The sequence below is a fragment of the Diceros bicornis genome, chromosome 6 (assembly GCF_020826845.1).
Source record: "Diceros bicornis minor isolate mBicDic1 chromosome 6, mDicBic1.mat.cur, whole genome shotgun sequence".
NCBI lineage: Eukaryota > Metazoa > Chordata > Mammalia > Perissodactyla > Rhinocerotidae > Diceros > Diceros bicornis.
In genome coordinates, this window is record NC_080745.1 from 87,595,938 (window position 1) to 87,612,384 (window position 16,447).

General features: G+C 41.8%; 1 protein-coding gene across 2 annotated transcripts in view; it reads left to right on the forward strand.

Moving 5' to 3' along the window:
• The first annotated feature begins 4,574 nt into the window (after positions 1 to 4,574).
• ZRANB1 (zinc finger RANBP2-type containing 1) overlaps positions 4,575 to 16,447 on the forward strand; it is a 64,860-nt gene continuing 52,987 nt past the window's right edge. For both annotated transcript variants that reach the window (XM_058544247.1, XM_058544248.1), the window contains exon 1: positions 4,575 to 4,923. The gene's annotated coding sequence lies outside the window, so the exon portion shown is untranslated. The remainder of the gene's footprint in view (positions 4,924 to 16,447) is intronic.

A 16,447-nucleotide genomic window follows, 5' to 3' on the forward strand; every position in this document is an offset into this window, starting at 1 on the left:
AATTTAAACTCAGGTCTGTTTGACTTCCAAGTCCATGTGCTTTCCAGCCCTCACTGTTGCCTCTGACAAAACTTTTCTAAGTCCAGAGAATAACACAAGTGAAGTTGTTTCAGATACTTGATGTCTCCAAACTTCTCAAAAGGACTCAATAAATCTTCAACAATTCTCTCATAACTCAGTAAGTCTAGCTTACAAGAATACCTAGTTGAAGGTTTATGAAAATTTCTTAATCTTGATGCAGGGTGATCCTGTTATTATGAGCATAAATTCCTACTCATGGGGACAACACTAGTCCTAGCACAGACCACAACTCGGGTAAGTCAAACGAGCTGTATTCTGTCTGATGCCTAACACACATACTTTGCCCTTCCATGAGAGGTTCTGTCCCAGGCAGGTTTGTGGTTGGTGTCCGCAAGGATCACAGGATGATCCTATATTCCACAGAACCGTGTCATTGAGCGCATAAGAATGGGTCAGGCAGCATTATTAAGTTGCATTTTCCATTGTAAAGAGGTTTTTCCACTGAGGAATCATGTTGATCATATATAGTAAGTGGAAGATATTTTGCAGTTTATACAACTGATATTTTCTGCAGCGTGGCTGAGAATTTGTTCTTGTAACAATTGAACTTTCTAGTATTCTTTTGAGGGGAGCTCACCAATTTTATAAAACTTGCTTCATAAAAGCACAGATCCCCCAACAGACCCTAAGCAAGCTGGACCTATTATCATGTCCTTCAGCAAAGAGCCTTTAACTTTCCTTATTTGGACAGGTCCACCTCTCGGTAGCCTCTGTGGTCTGGCCTCCCTGTTCTAGGCCTGACTCAGGGCTGCTCGACCTCCTGGAGAAAGTGGTTCCTTGTAGTTCTTTCTTCACTCTTCTCAGTTTGCTTCCTCACAATCCTTGTCCCAAAGTCCCTCTGTTCTACTCCAGCTCCCAGCCCAACCCTTAGCAGGTGACCTGCACTTGATTCCCCCAGAGGAGAAAGGATACGAAGTCCACTCCATCACCTCTCTCTCTCATCAGAATCTCTCTGCAGCTCTATTTTTCATGTCTTCCTTTCTTCTTGTTTCTGAGAAAGAAAGCACCCCCTCCCCCCGCTTGCCAAGACAAATCACTGTGCTCTGGATTACCTTCCTCCTGGATTTCAATCATTTTTGTTTTCCCTATCTACCTTCTCTCTGCTCACAAAAGTGCTCAGATATGCTCACTCTTTAAAAAAATATGTATAAGAAAACAGACCCTTTCCCTCATTCTTGTTCCTCCCTGTGTCTATTCTTCCATCTCCCTCCTTCCCTTCATTGCCAAACGTCTTGGACTGGTAGACTATAATCACTGCTTCGATGCCCACACATGCCTTCAGCTTTTGAAATCTGGCTTCTCTCCCTACCACCCTACTGAGAACTGTTCTTTAGAAGGTCACTAAGCCTCTTGTTTGTCAAATCCAGTGACCTTTTCTGTTCTCATTCCTGAGTCTGTAGAATCTGACATTGTTTATTACCACGTTCTTGAGGCTCACTGCCCCTCAGCTTCTAGAACACCTTTTTCATCTGTCTGACGAATCTTTCTCTCCCCCTTTGGTTGTTTTTCTTTTTCTCTCCCACTCCTGTGGCTTCAGTTGCACGTCTACATAGATAACTCCCTGAGGTTTATCTCCAGCTCCAGTCTGTCAAATTTCAGACCAGCATTTCCCCTGCTTGCTGCACATTTCCTCCTGAGTCTAGGGTCTTGACATACCTGACCCGTAGTCAACATCTCCCTTCCTTTAGTTCCTCTCGCGTATTTCCCACTGTTAATCACACCACTATCATTCAGAGTTCTCTGACTTGTGATTCTTTCTTTTGCCCCAGCTTCAGACACTGGCAACCCCTGAACATTCTACTGCCCCCCTGTTTCACCCCCGCCCTACCCTGTCCATTCCACAGCTACTTTGGTTTTGGTCCCTCTTTCTAATTTTACCCCAGTTTGTCCCACAGACATTCCAAGATAAGGTATAGCTCTACTACCGGCACTTTCCTGCTCAAAATCTTTCCATGGCTTATACTAGTAATGAAATTAAGTACAGATCCATGATTTGGCATTCAAGACATTCACGATAAGGCAGACAAAGTAAAATGAAATTACATCTTCTACAAGTAGTTTGGGGAACACCTGAAATAAAAGCCAAAACAAATTAATTGTCAACAAAACTATAGTGTCCCTACATTCTAGTACAAGAGTTCTAAGAAAAAAAGCCTTTTTTTTAAACAATGGATACCTTTTTCCCCCAAATGAAATATTCCTCAGAACTCAGAAATATATGTAAGGAGAATGATAATTTAATCTCTTGTGCCAAACAGCATGAATCAGTCCTTAACTGTGACAGTGCTATCTACAGCATTTGTTGACATCTTTTTTACTCAAATATGGTGCAATGGAAAGAAGATTTAACTGAGAAATCAAAAGCTTTGTGTTCTAATTCCAAACCTAGATGGTCTGGCTTTTGATAAGTCACTTAAAATCTCTAGGCATTAGTTTCCACAGCTGCAAAGTGCAGGGGTGGGACTCTGTCAGTAGCTGGCTGCATACTACAGTCACCTGGGGAGTGCATTTAAAACATAGCCATGCCCAGGCTCTCCTCTTGGGGACAGTTTCAATAGGGTTGGGGTGGGGCCCAGATATGTGTATTTTCAAAAAGCTCCTCAGATAATTCTCACGCATAGCCAGGGCCTGGACTGGTATCAAGCATGTTTTCAGCTTTAACAGAGTCATTTTTGGATTTGCTCTTCCTCTCAATTATAACACAATTTTCATTTGAATTTACTTAGCACATTCCACCTCATATTATAATTACGGTTATTTTTGTCTTGTCCTTTTTCCTAGGCTGTAGTTTCCTCAAACACAATGTGTCTTACTCATCTTTGTGTGATTCTTGTTCCTTGGCACATGGTACTTAATTTATGTTTGCTAAATTGAGTGAAGAGTTAATAAGCCTTACCCAAACAATACCCTCCTCCCTTAACAAAATAAACTCCAACTCCAACTAAATAAAAACACCAAATTCTGCGGTTCTTATTAACTTGTAGGTGAGACGCTTTGCAGCTGAGGTTCAGGAAGGGGAAGCTGGAGGCACTCAGAATCTCTTAAGATATTTTCAAAGCGAAATGTTGATTCAACCATTTGTTCTTACACAATGTGGTGTTTAATTTTACCTAAATTGTGTTAATTATATGTTTGAGGATGTGTGTAAAGTTTTGTAGGCAAATGACTATTGCAGTTTAAACTCAACTTACTGGCAACTTCTTGAGCAAATAATGTTGCTCTGGGAATATGGGGATTATTGAAAATGTCTATATCACAGGAATGGCTATGAGGATAAAATATACCAACGATTATGAAAGAGGTTGTTGGTGAGGAGAAGCTACATAAGGTATTATTCTTGAATGGCTATCGTGAAGCTGTACACACATATTTGCCATATTTATGCAAAGAGAGACTGAGGTTTACAACTTTTAAAGAGTTGCTGTGTTTTATAGTTTTTTAAATTATTGAAATAAAAAATTTCAAGTATGAAAATGCAAGGTGAAGTCCCACTGGGAAAAACAAAGCTCTCCAGCTGGAAAAATCTGACACACTCATGGGGTTTTAGCAAATGGCTAAATGACTCAGTCTATTTGGCTATATTTACAGTAAAAAAAAAGAAAGAAATATATAAAATACACCATATATTCTCTTTAGAACTTGGGCTCTGGGAATTTTGGTTTTTTTTCCCACGGCTGTAATTTATCCTCTGCCTTAAATCTACAATTTACAGAAAAGGCAATCACAAGAAAGCTGGGTTTGCCCAAAATTAGAGCTAGGAAGTAGTAGAAGAGAGCGAAAAGCAGTTTCCATGCCTTTTTCTGTTAAAAAAAAAAAAAAATTTTATTGAGACATAATTGGCATATAACTCCACGGCTTTTCACCATGCATATATGTATGTATACATGTAACATATATAAATATACACATACACATATAAATGGATAGCCGCCTCGAAGGCAGGAGTAAAAAACAGACATTGTAAAAAAACAGATACATGAAAAAGAATCACAAACAACCTAAACGTTTATCTTGCCGGTGTCTTACAAAGACTGTGACACCGTATCAGAAAGAGTGAAGCAGAATCCGCACTAAGCAGCTCACGGGCGTGCCGTGAGACCCGGGGGTTGATTTTGCAGTCTGGTGAATCTGTCGCAGAGAAGAGGCAGAGGGAGACGGACAGCGAGAGAACGCCCCCGCGCCGCCCGGCTGCGTCTGCCCCCCCCGCGCGCGCCGCGCCCCCGCGTCACCTCCCGGCGTCCCCCGCAGGTCGCACAGGGCCCGTAGCGGGCGCCGGCGGGGCCGCACACCGGACTGGGCGCGGGGCGACGCGCCACGGCCTCACAATAGGGCCGGGCGCCGGCGTGACGTCACCTCTCCGCGGCCCGCCTCCTGCGCCCGGAAAGAGGCGGCCGCCCATTGGCTGCGCCGCTGGCGGCCTCGGGGCCAATGACAGGGTGGCGAGCGGCGGGGTCCGGTCTTGACGTTGTGTTGCTCGCCGTGGGGTTTATTTGGCTCCGGGGCCCCTCGCCGCCGCCGCCATTAGGAGCCCGCAGCGCCCGAGGCCGCCTCCCCTCGTATCTCCCCCGGCCCCCCGGCGCCCCCCCGCCTCCGCGGCTGCTCTCCGCCCCTCCGCCCCCGGCAGCCGCGCGCGGGCCCGCGGAGACCATGTCCTGACTGAAGGGAGAGGGCGGAGGCGGCAGCAGCGGGGCGGGCGGCGCGGAGGGAGGCGGAGAGGGGCCGGGCTCGGCTCGTCGCCGCGGGCTGCTCGGGGAGTCGCCGCTGCCGCCGCCGCCGCCGCCGGGCGCCGAGCGTCGGACGGGGAGGAGGAGCAGGAGCTGGAGGAGGAGCCGCCGCCGCCAGGTAACCTGGTCCCGGGAGGGCGCCCTGCCGCAGGCCCCTCGCGGCCCCCGCCGCGGCCTGCCCGGCCTCTCGCTCCCTGGCGGCGCCCAGGCCGCCGGGTCTCCCGGGCCGCCCGCCCGCGCCCCCCGGGGCGGCATCGCAGGCGAGGGGAGGGGAGGAGAGGGGAGGGGGCACGATCTGCCGCCGCCGCGCTTCCATCTTGGGTTTTCCCGGTGCGAGGACAGGCCCGGGGCTGTGGGAGGGTGGGTCCGCCCCGCTTGTTTACCGGCCATCGATCAGCCGCGGATGGACGCGCCGCCTGCCCTGTTACCTCTCTTCCGCCAGATTTTCCTCTCAACTTCTTTTCCTGCCACCTACGGGTGGGTGAGTGGGGTTTCGCTCCCACTCTGCAGTAGGCCGTAAATACTTGGGTCCATCACCACAAGTTGGTGCTGGTCTCCAAACTTGTATTTCAGTCCCTTCGCCGTTTCCTTTCCGCCTCCCGCGGTGGCCTCCCGTTGTTGCCATTTCTGTTTAAGAAAATAAAGGTGGGGGGCACCGGGGGTGGGCTGGGGAGGAGGAGCTGGAACTAGTGGAAAGATTGTCTGCCCCTCTCGCTCGCAATAACGATTGTTCAGTGCAAGTGTCTTATTTTCTTCGCTGTGGCTTCGTGTGGGTCATTTAACAAACAAAAGGACTGTAATGAATACTTGCATTAAGCACAGGGGACGGGCAGTTTAGGTTCAGTCTGGAAGTTTGAACCGGCCTATTATCTTTGAGATACACTGGTGTTTTGAAATTCTCTTGCTGAGAATTTTGAATATCAGTCAATTGATTCCCCCTTTCCGTAACTCCAAAGACTGTCAGGTTAAACGCTGTCCCCTCTACCCGATATTTTGATTGGTTTGCTCCCGGTATGATCTATGGTGTTGTCAACAAATTTAATGTACAGAAATACTGTTTTGGGAACACAGTTGAAGAGAAGTCTTTAGCTCTTGGAAATGTGATATAATGAGTGGTTCTTCTATTCTTTATCACTTGTGCGACCTCAAGGGTACCCTGGTTTTGATCAAACTTGGATGACTCAGTGTACAAATCATAAGCCAGGGAAAACCATAAGGAATTTTATGTTGGCTTGTGCCAAGGGCCTTGGGAAAGTCATCTAAACTATGTTTGTGAAAAATAAAGCTGGATCTCTCCTCTTGGTTATTATTGTTAAGTGAGATGATTCTAAAGAAATTTAGAACTCTCGCCTTGATTTTTGAATCTTGCAACAAGATGTGCAGTCACCTCCTTATACTAAAATTTCATAACATTGTTTTTATTGGGCTGTTAGGGGAACTCGGAGGACAGTGAGTGACGACACATTTTAATCTTTGGTGAGGATATTTGAATATCATGAGGGATTTTTATTTCTGCTGATGTTTCAACACCTTTTATTAGTGCCTCAGAGCATTGAGACCCATTTATTTACTCTTGAAATGTGCGTGGGTCAGTATGATGAACTCATTCATGGTAGTATATTTTAAGCCTATGGCCTAATCCAGCTCTGTATACTGATAAGGGTTATGGCATATCACATTTAAAGCCTGAGGATTAGCATAGTTCTGGAACTCACAATTCAGTTGTACAATATTTGGAGTAAATTGCCTGTTATGTGTAATTGATATAGTGAGAGCTGTTCAATGTGCTTTATACTTATATTGCTTTTATAATAAATGGAAACTTTAAATATATGGGAGTTGCAAAAGTAGACCACTGTCACTTTTTATTTAATTTGGTTCAATGTATTATTTGAGCATTGCTGCTGGAGTCCCTCTTCCCCCAATAATAAGCCCTTTTACCTGGGCTTTGAATACGTTTTCTCCCAGTGATGTGATGTTTCAGTTGGAAAATTGTGCTCTGCTTATGCTTTGGGTAAATAATACCTTGCACATTTTAACACACTCAGCTCCTCACATCACAACCTAAAAACTTCCACAACGCTCTTGATTACATGCAAAGTGAAGTTTAAGCTTCTTGGTGTGGTGTTCAAGTTTCTCTATAATCTGGCCCTGATCCGTTCTTCAGTCTTAACTCTTAGTTCTTCCCTTTGTGAATCCTTAGTTCCAGCCAAACTAACGTGTTTGTTGTTCCTGTGAAGTCCCTCCTCTTGGCCTTTCTGTTGGAAGCCCTTTTCTGATTGTGTTCATGGATACTCTCTTGACTCCGGACCTAGTTGAGCCCTGTCTCTTGAGAAGCCTTTTTGACTACTTCAACCCCAAGGCATCTAGTCACTCCTCTCTTGTGTGGGACTGTTTCTTTTTTTTCCCTTTGCGTTTGCTGGCCTGGATTTCAGTTTATCTTTTATGTTGTTATTCTACTTCCCCCAGTTAGACTTTTAAGACCTCTGAGAAATGGATATGAACCTTGAACACTATTATGTATGCAGACCATGTATTCAGCACTGAAAATATGGATACATGCTCTGACAAAGTATTTTTGGTTATAGATGTGTTCTGGGATGTGCAGTTTGTACTCTTCTAAGTATTGGAGTTTCTGGGACTTTGATGATTTATGAGACAAAATATTTGAAATTATGACTGTCTCTAAAAAAACTTTTTTGGTCAGTATGTTTATAACTATTATCAGCATAGTTCTCTTCTTGTAGAAAATGCTCAACATTTTGATAATGATTATGTCTTGTTGTTCAAGTAAGAATAAGTACTGTAGTTCCGTAGTTTACTTCAGATTTGAGTCTGGGGCAGTTGCTTTGGTTTGAGTTTGGCACCAGTGATGCTAAGGGTGGTCATTCCATGTTTGTATATAGGTAACAGCATCACGGGAAGGAGAAAATAATCTGTAGTCTCAGTTTGCATCCTTAACCTCAGATGTTGGCAGCATGTGTCATTGATCGTGAGGCAGATGAGACTCAAGAGAATGTGTGATTCACTGCTACCTGTCAACACTGTTGGGAGAAAACACAGACAAATCGGTCCATAGTATTTTTGTATACCAAGAATAATATGTGTAATCATGTAGTACTTGGGTGGATGCTGATGTAGTTGGAAAATAGGTGTGTGTGTTTCTGTTGTGTTGTGTGTGTGAGTAGGAGCCCTGGTATTTTATGGATACATAGTCTCTTAGCAGTAAACTATCTTGATTTAGCCACTGCATCTGTGTGGAAACTTGTGCTCTTCCTTCAGTTCATCAGAATATTTTTTCTCTTGAAATTGACTGACTTTTAGAAAGTAGTTTTACAAAATTTCTTTTTTTTTTTTTTTTGTGAGGAGATCAGCCCTGAGCTAACATCCGCCAATCCTCCTCCTTTTTTTTGCTGAGGAAGACGGCCCTGGGCTAACATCGGTGCCTATCTTCCTCCACTTTATATGGGACGCCGCCACAGCATGGCTTACCAAGCAGTGCGTCGGTGCGCGCCCGGGATCCGAACCAGCGAACCCCGGGCCGCCGCAGTGGAGCGCGCGCACTTAACCGCTTGCGCCACCGGGCCGGCCCCCAAAATTTCTTTTTTTAAGCTTCAAAAACCTCTTCAGCATAATTGAAGCTAAAATTAGTCTGTTGTTAAACTTTCCAGAAATACTAGGCATTTTACTTAGGCTACTTGCAATTGTAAAAGGCGCTTTCATAGAATTATATCAGTAATTTCACCACTTGAGAAATCTGGATCAGTAAGCATTCTTTGATTTCTGGGAGGGTGGTATTTTGGTTAAGATGAAGTTTTTGACGAGCCATCAATTTGAATTTTAAAATGTAGGTTGATCATTTAAATTGAATATAAAGTTGATAATTTTTCAGTTGCCTAGTGAATTGAACTTTTTTTTTTTTTTTTTTTTTTTTTGTGAGGAGATCAGCCCTGAGCTAACATCCGCCAATCCTCCTCTTTTTTTTTTTTTTGCTGAGGAAGACGGCCCTGGGCTAACATCGGTGCCTATCTTCCTCCACTTTATATGGGATGCCGCCACAGCATGGCTTACCAAGCAGTGCGTCGGTGCGCGCCCGGGATCCGAACCAGCGAACCCCGGGCCGCCGCAGCGGAGCGCGCGCACTTAACCGCTTGCGCCACCGGGCCGGCCCCTGAATTGAACTTTTTAGTAATGAAAAAACTAATTTCCTTTATTTTTACAGTTTGTATATAGAGGGCAGATTGTCCCATCCCCTCCTCAACCAACACAACCCAATTTTGTCATGTTCAATTTTTATGTGCATTGGATTCACATAAATAAAAAATATTTGAATGGATAAGGCATTGTTGGAAATCAGTTGCATATCTTTCCAGTTTTTTCTTAATTTTTTTATAACAGCTACTTTGAGTTTTATTTCATATAACCATAAAAATCACTCTTTTAAAGTGTACATGGGGCCGGTCCGGTGGCATAGTGGTTAAGTTCGTGTGCCCCGCTTCAGCGGCCCGGGGTTCACAGATTTGGAACCCCGGGCGTGGACCTATGCACCACTTACCAAGCCACGCTGCGGCAGGTATCCCACATATAAAGTGGAGCAAGATAGGCACAGATATTAGCCCTGGGCCAATCTTCCTCAGCAAAAAGAGGAGGATTGGCAACAGATGTTAGCTCAGGGCTAATTTTCCTCAAAAAAAAAAAGTATACAATTTGTTGGTTTTTAGTGTATTCACAGAGTTGTGTAACCGTCACCACTATCCACAACATTTTCATCACCCCAAAAAGAGACCCTGTACCCATTAGCAGTCATTCATTCCCCTTTGCCCCAGTTCTTGGCAACCGCTAATCTCCTTTGTCTCTATGGATTTACCTGTTCTGTACATTTCCTATAAATGGAATCATAGGATATATGACCTTTTGTGTCTGGCTTCATTCACTTAGCATAGTGTTTTCAAGGCTTATCTACATGTTGTAGCATGTGTCGGTACTTCATTCCTTTTTACGGCGGAATAATTAATGTGCTGTTGTATGGATATATTACATTTTGCTTATCTTTATCCACTCATTTATTGATGGATGTTTAGGTTATTTCCACTTTTTGGCTATTATGAAATATGCTTCTATGAACATTTGTGTACAGGTTCTTATGTGGACATAAGTTTTCATTTCTCTTGGGTGGAATTGCTAGGTCAGATGGTAGCTCTGTGTTTAACCTTTGAAGAACTTCCAGACTGTTTTCCAAAGTGGTTGCACTATTTTACATTTCTGCCAGCAATGTATCAGGGTTCCATTTCTCTGCATCCTCATCAACACTTGTTTTTGTCTGTCTTTTTATTATAGCCATCCTAGTGAAGTGGCATCTCCTAGTTTTTATTTGCATTTCCCTCATGGCTAGTGGTATTGAGCATCTTTTCATGTGTTTATTGGCCATTTGTATATCATATTTAGAGAAATGTCTATTCAAATCCTTTGCCCATTTTTCATTTGGGTTGTCTTTTTTTCTTTTTTTAAAGATTTTATTTATTTATTTTTCCCCCAAAGCCCCAGTAGATAGTTGTCTGTCATAGCTGCACATCCTTCCAGTTGCTGCATGTGGGACGCGGCCCCAGCATGGCCGGAGGAGCGGTGCGTCGGTTCACACCCGGGATCCGAACCCCGGCCGCCGGCAGCCGAGCGCACGCACTTAACCGTTAAGCCACGGAGCCGGCCCTTTGGGTTGTCTTTTTATTGTTGAGTTGTAAGAGTTCTTTATGTATTCTGGATACAAGTCAGACAAATAATTTGCACATATTTTATCCTATTCTGTAGGTTGTCTTTTCGCTTTCTTGTTGGTGTCCTTTGAAGCACAAAAGGTTTTAATTTTGGTGTAGTCCAATTTATGTTTTCTTTTGTCACTTATGCTTTTGGTGCCATCTCTAAGAAGCCATTGTTTAATCCAGAGTCAAGAAGATTTGCATATATGTTTTCTTCTAAGAATTTTATAGTTTTAGCCTTTACATTTAGGTCTATGATAATTCTGAGTTAAGTTTTGTATGTAGTAAGAGGTGGGGGGTCCAACTTAATTCTTTTGTAGGTGGCTATCCAGTTGTCCCAGCACCATTTGCTGAAATTTACTTAGCTTTAACAATGTAATTATTCTCAACTCTAAATTGATTATTGCAAGATGGTATTCCCTGGATATTTGAAGAAATTATCCTTATTTTGCAGATGGAGAAAAGGATCTCTACTTAGTGTTGCACATTAAATTGCAGCAATACACCTGTGATTGGAATTCTGAAGACAGGACATCATTTCTGTAATTTTTAACAAACCACTTCTAAATTCATTGCTTTTTTGGTTGGGATGGGTAATTAACTTCATTTTTTAGTATTTAATGAAGCTGAAGTTTGTTTTTAAATAGAGGAACTATAGCAATTTGCAGAAATATTTTTGACTAATCTTTTTTTGGAATACTATCCTTTGATATCAGTAGAATATTGAGTTGCTTTTTGTTGACTAACTGATTAGTGAGCAACTGTCGCATAGCAGATACTGTTTATAGAGACATAAAAATGAATTTTTCACAATTGATCATTAGAAACAAACCCTAATCCACTAGACTAAGTACTATGAAGCGGTAAAGAAGTGACTTAATTTAGCACAAGATTAGGATTGAGTCAGAAAGGGCTTTACACCGGTGGGAACACTGAGCTGGTTATTGAAGGAAGAGTGGTAACAGGTTTCTAGGTATATAAAACCAGGTAAGAATGGGGGGTGGGGGTGGGAGAGCATCCTCTGCAGAAGCAATCCAATGAGTGAAGGCATGGAGACACGAATGATAACAGCTCAAGACGAGGTTGACGTAAGGGAAGCCATATTGTAGAAAAGAGAAACCCTATCGTAACTTTGAATGACCTGACAAACTAACCCAGCTGGATATGCACCCTCCAGGAGATCTAACTGCTATGTTGATTTTACAGCCCCTGCCTGTGCATATACCTCCAGCTGCGATTAAGATGATAACTTGGTTCTTTTGAGTTCCTTAGGAATATGATGACCCGCAAACAGAGAGTCTATGCTGAGAGCCATCATCAGTGAAAACTGAAAGATCTGGTGTGGCGACTCCCAGTCTGTAACACCAGAAGGTCAACATTCCTAAACCCCTCCCCTATAACCCACCTGCCTATATAACTGCTGTAAGATTTGTGCCCCCTTAGGATGGTTTTTTTTAGACATTAGTCGGCCATCTTCCCTCTTGCTAGCAAGCTGTAATAAAAAAGTCCTTTTTCTCCTACCACCTTGCCTCATGACTATTGGTATGTCTTGCGGTGAGCAGAAGGCCCCACGTTGGGCGGTAACATGAAGATTACATGTCATGTTTAAGGACCAGCAAGGGTTCAGTTTGGCTGAAGTGTGTGGATGAAGTTGGAAGGGCTAGCACCTGCAGGTTATGAGTGCTTTATTCCTTTTTCAGTCCCTGATCTCGTTTTCCCCCAGAGCTACTATTGTCAAGGGACTGGGAATTAGGAGTGATCCTCTTCAGTGTGGATCATCTTCACAGATGAGAAGAGGGAAGAGCTCTCTCTTCCCCTCTCCATCTGTCTCTGTTTTTGTGTGTAAGGGGATATGTTGGGGAGATTTGTTGTAATAAGTTGAAAATCTGAAGGCATTGTTTTTATAGAAATCACTCAGCAAATTAAGTTATTATTGGGCACCTACTATGTGATCTGAGGTTGTTTAGGATTTTCAAAAAGTAGATTACGTAGAACACTGTTCCAAAGGCTACTAAAGTTAAAACATTTAGTAATGACCTGTTCATGTGAAGCATTTCAGAAAGCAACTATACTAAATTGTGAACAAGACAAAGTCTCTGTTACTTGAATTTACTTTCTAATGTGGAGAGACAATAAAGGAGCAAACAAAAAAATACCACATCATGATAAGTGCTATGCAGATAATGAAACTAGGTTGAAGTGGTAGAGAATGACTGAGTAGTCAGGGAAAATCTTTCTGAGGAGGTGGTATTTAAACCTAGATCTCAGTGACAACAGCTGGCCCTGTGAAAATCTGGGGAAAGAGCATTCTAGGCAGAGGCGATTTCTAATGCAAAACTCTTAAGATGGGAATGAGCCTGCTTGTAAAAGGAACAGAACCAAATCCACTTTTTATGTAAAGATTTGCAAGAAAGACTGGGGAATTTTAGTTTTAGTCTGAGTGGATTGGGAACCCATTAGAGGATTTTAAATCCTCATGTTGTGACCTGGTTTACATTTCTAAAGGATCCATCTGGCTTCTCTGTAAGGGTGGTGGATAGAGTAGAAGCAGCAAGATTAGTGGGGAGGCTATGCAGTAATCCACGTGAGAGTTGATGGTGGCTCAGATTAGGGGCTTGGGAGGTGAAGCTGGAGAAAAGTGAAGATTTGGGGACTTGTTTTGGAGACAGTGGCAATGCTCTGTGGTAGCTAGAGACACTCACTATACAGTCAGCCTGTCTTGTAACCTAATATTCATGTTTTGTTGTAGGGACATGTTTTTGTCACCCTAGAAGGCTGTGGTGCACTGGTGAGAAAAAAATGAGAATCTGGAGTTTACTTTCTAAAGCTTTTGTGACCCTGGGCAAGTCATTTCACCTTTCCTGGAGCCACAGATTCTTTGTCATTAAAATGAAGATACTTGTACCTCAGGGGGATTCTAAGATACCTTAGGGGGAAGTACCTGAGGGTTCTGAAGTTTAAGTGAAATAATAAGTTTTCTGTGGCCTTAAGTTCCATACAAAATTTAAGGTGGTGTTATTTCAAGCTGGCAGTTTGTAATATTAGTCACAGTATGTGGATCTTGAGATTATCAGTTTTAGCCCCTACTTTAAGACAGGTAAGGCATTATCATCATAATTTTTTCAGGTGAAGAGGCTTGGGTCTTCAGGATTTGGCCAGTGTCTCAGATGCCACTCAAAGGTAGAGAGGGACATGAACTCACATCTAAGAAGTGCACTACGTTTTCCTTTATATGAGAGAATTGGATACAAACATCAAGAGAAGGAACTGATCTTCCTATAGTAAAACAAAGTAGATTTCACCTTAATAATGCTTTGGTGAAAGACAGTACTAAATCATGAAAGAAAAATATTGTAGGATATTCTTGATGTGTGAGTGCATTTGTGTTTGGAAAGGTGGCTAAGGAGATACTTAAAGATCAGTCGTGAAGGGCCTTTTATGCCCTGTTTAGGATTTTTAACTTTGTAGGATGTTGTTGAAAATTTTAAAGCTGCAGAATAGCAACACCAGATGTTTTTTTGGACAGACCACTCTGGCAGAGATGTGGAGTATGAAACTAGGAAGACTAGTTCGAATAACAAGTAGTTAAGGAAAGCAGTCATGAACTAGGGCTTGGTGGTAGGGATGGAAAGAACGGACAGTTCTTGAGAAAGGTTTAGAATGTAGGTAGGAGGCCACATTTACTCTCATATAAAAGGACTCTTCTGTACCTATTTCATGGTTTTTGTCAGGATAAAAACCATGATGTATGTGAAAGTTTTTTGTAACTTGTAAGGTTTATTCTGTGATGTGGATATATATAAATACAAATATATATTTTCCCCAAAACTGTTTGAAAGTCAGTTGCAGACTTGATACCCCTTTGTCCCTAAATATTTCAGTGTGTATCTCCTAAAAACAAAGGCTTTCCCTTAACATAACCACAATACAGTGATCAAAATCAGGAAATTAACATTGTATGATATTATTATGTAATTCTTAATGAGTAAGATTGTACAAATATTATTCAAATTTTGTCTGTTGTCCCATTAATGTTCTTTATAAAGGGAGAAGAAAATCTCAGATCATGTGTTGCAGTCTATTACCATGTTTTTTATAAGCTCCTTTAGTGGAACAGTAAAGTCTTTCTTTGTCTTTCATGATATTGATGTTTTTGAAGAATATAGGACTGGTTATTTTGTAGAAAGTCTCTTAATATGGTATGTCTGATATTTTCTCATGATTAGAGTCAGAATTTGCACTTTTTGGCAAGACTACCACAGAAGTGATGTTGTGTTCTTCTTAGTACCGCATTATCAGGAGGCAAATGTTGTCATTACTGGTGTGGTTAGTTTTGATTACTTGGTTTTGTAGGTGTCTACCAGGTTTTGAAATGTATCAGTTATTGTGGGGAGATACTTGGAAACTATTTAAATATCCTATTAATTGTAAAATTTTCACCCACTAGTTTTAACATCCATTGACGATTCTTTTCTGAATCTATTATGAAGATTGCCAAATGGTGATTTTCTAATCCAGTTATTCTTTTTTGCATTTATTAGTTGGATTTCTGCTGTAAGGAAGAACTTTCTCTTCCTATTATTTATTTGTGTGTGTATCAGTATCTGTGTAGACTTATGGGTTTTTATTTTATTCAATGCTTTAAAATCCTTTACTGTTATTATCTATGTGGATGCTTGAGTCCATCCAGATTTAGCTAGTGGGAGCCCTTTGTGCTAATTTCTGTCCCCCCCCCCCTTTTTTTTTTAAGATTTTAGGTGGGTGAGTATATATCACATTTGGTTTTATTTTTTAGAGCAGTTTTAGGTTCAGACCAAAAATTCCTGTGTCCTTTTTAAAACTCCGTCATTCTTTGAGAACTGATGTGTGGTTTTTTTTTAAGAAAATGTTTCTTGTATATTAGTGACTAAAAGACGTTGTTAAAAAGCAGATTTTTAAAAATAAACTTAATTTTTTTGGAGGAGTTTAGATTCACAGCAATTGATGAATCTACCATGACATCGTTATCAAACAAAGTCTGTAGTTTATATTAAGGTTCACTCTTGGTGTTATACATTTTATGGGTTTTGACAAATGTATAATATATCTACCATTATAGTATCATACAGAATAGTTTCACTGCTCTGAAAATCCTCTGTGCTCTGCTTATTCATCCCTCCCTCCCCCAACCTCTGGCAGTCATGGATCGTTTTATTGCTTCCATTGTTTTGCCTTTTCCAGAATGTCATATAGTTGGAATCATACAGTATGTAGCCATTTCATATGGGCTTCTTTCACTTAGTAATAGGCATTTAAATTTCCACCATCTTTTTTCATGTCTTGATAACTCATTTCATTTTAGTGCTGAATAATATTTTAGTGTCTGGATGTGCCACAGTTTATCTATTCACCTACTGATGTCTTAGTCGCTTGCAGGTTTTAGTGATTATAAATAAAGCTGCTGTAAAAATCTGTGTGCAGGCTTTTGTGTAGACATAAGTTTTCAACTCCTTTGGGTAAGTAGCAAGGTGCACAATTGCTGGATCGTCTGGTAAGAGCATGTTTAGTTTTGTATGAAGCTGCCAAACGCTCTTCCTAAGTGGCACTACCATTTTGCATTCCCATCAGTAACGAATGAGAGTTCTTGTTGCTCTGTATCTTCACCACTATTTGGTGTTGTCAGTGTTAGTGTTCTGGATTTTGGCTATTCTCATAGGTGTGTAGTGGTATCTCATTGCTGTTTTAATTTGCAGTTCCCTAATGACATAGGATATTGAGCATTTTTTCAGATGGTTGTTTGCCATCTGTATATCTTCCTGGTCAGGTGTTTGTTCAGGTCTTTTGGCCATGTTTTAATTGGGTTGTTTGTTTTCTTATTGTTGAGTTTCAAGAGTTCTTTGTATATTTTGATAA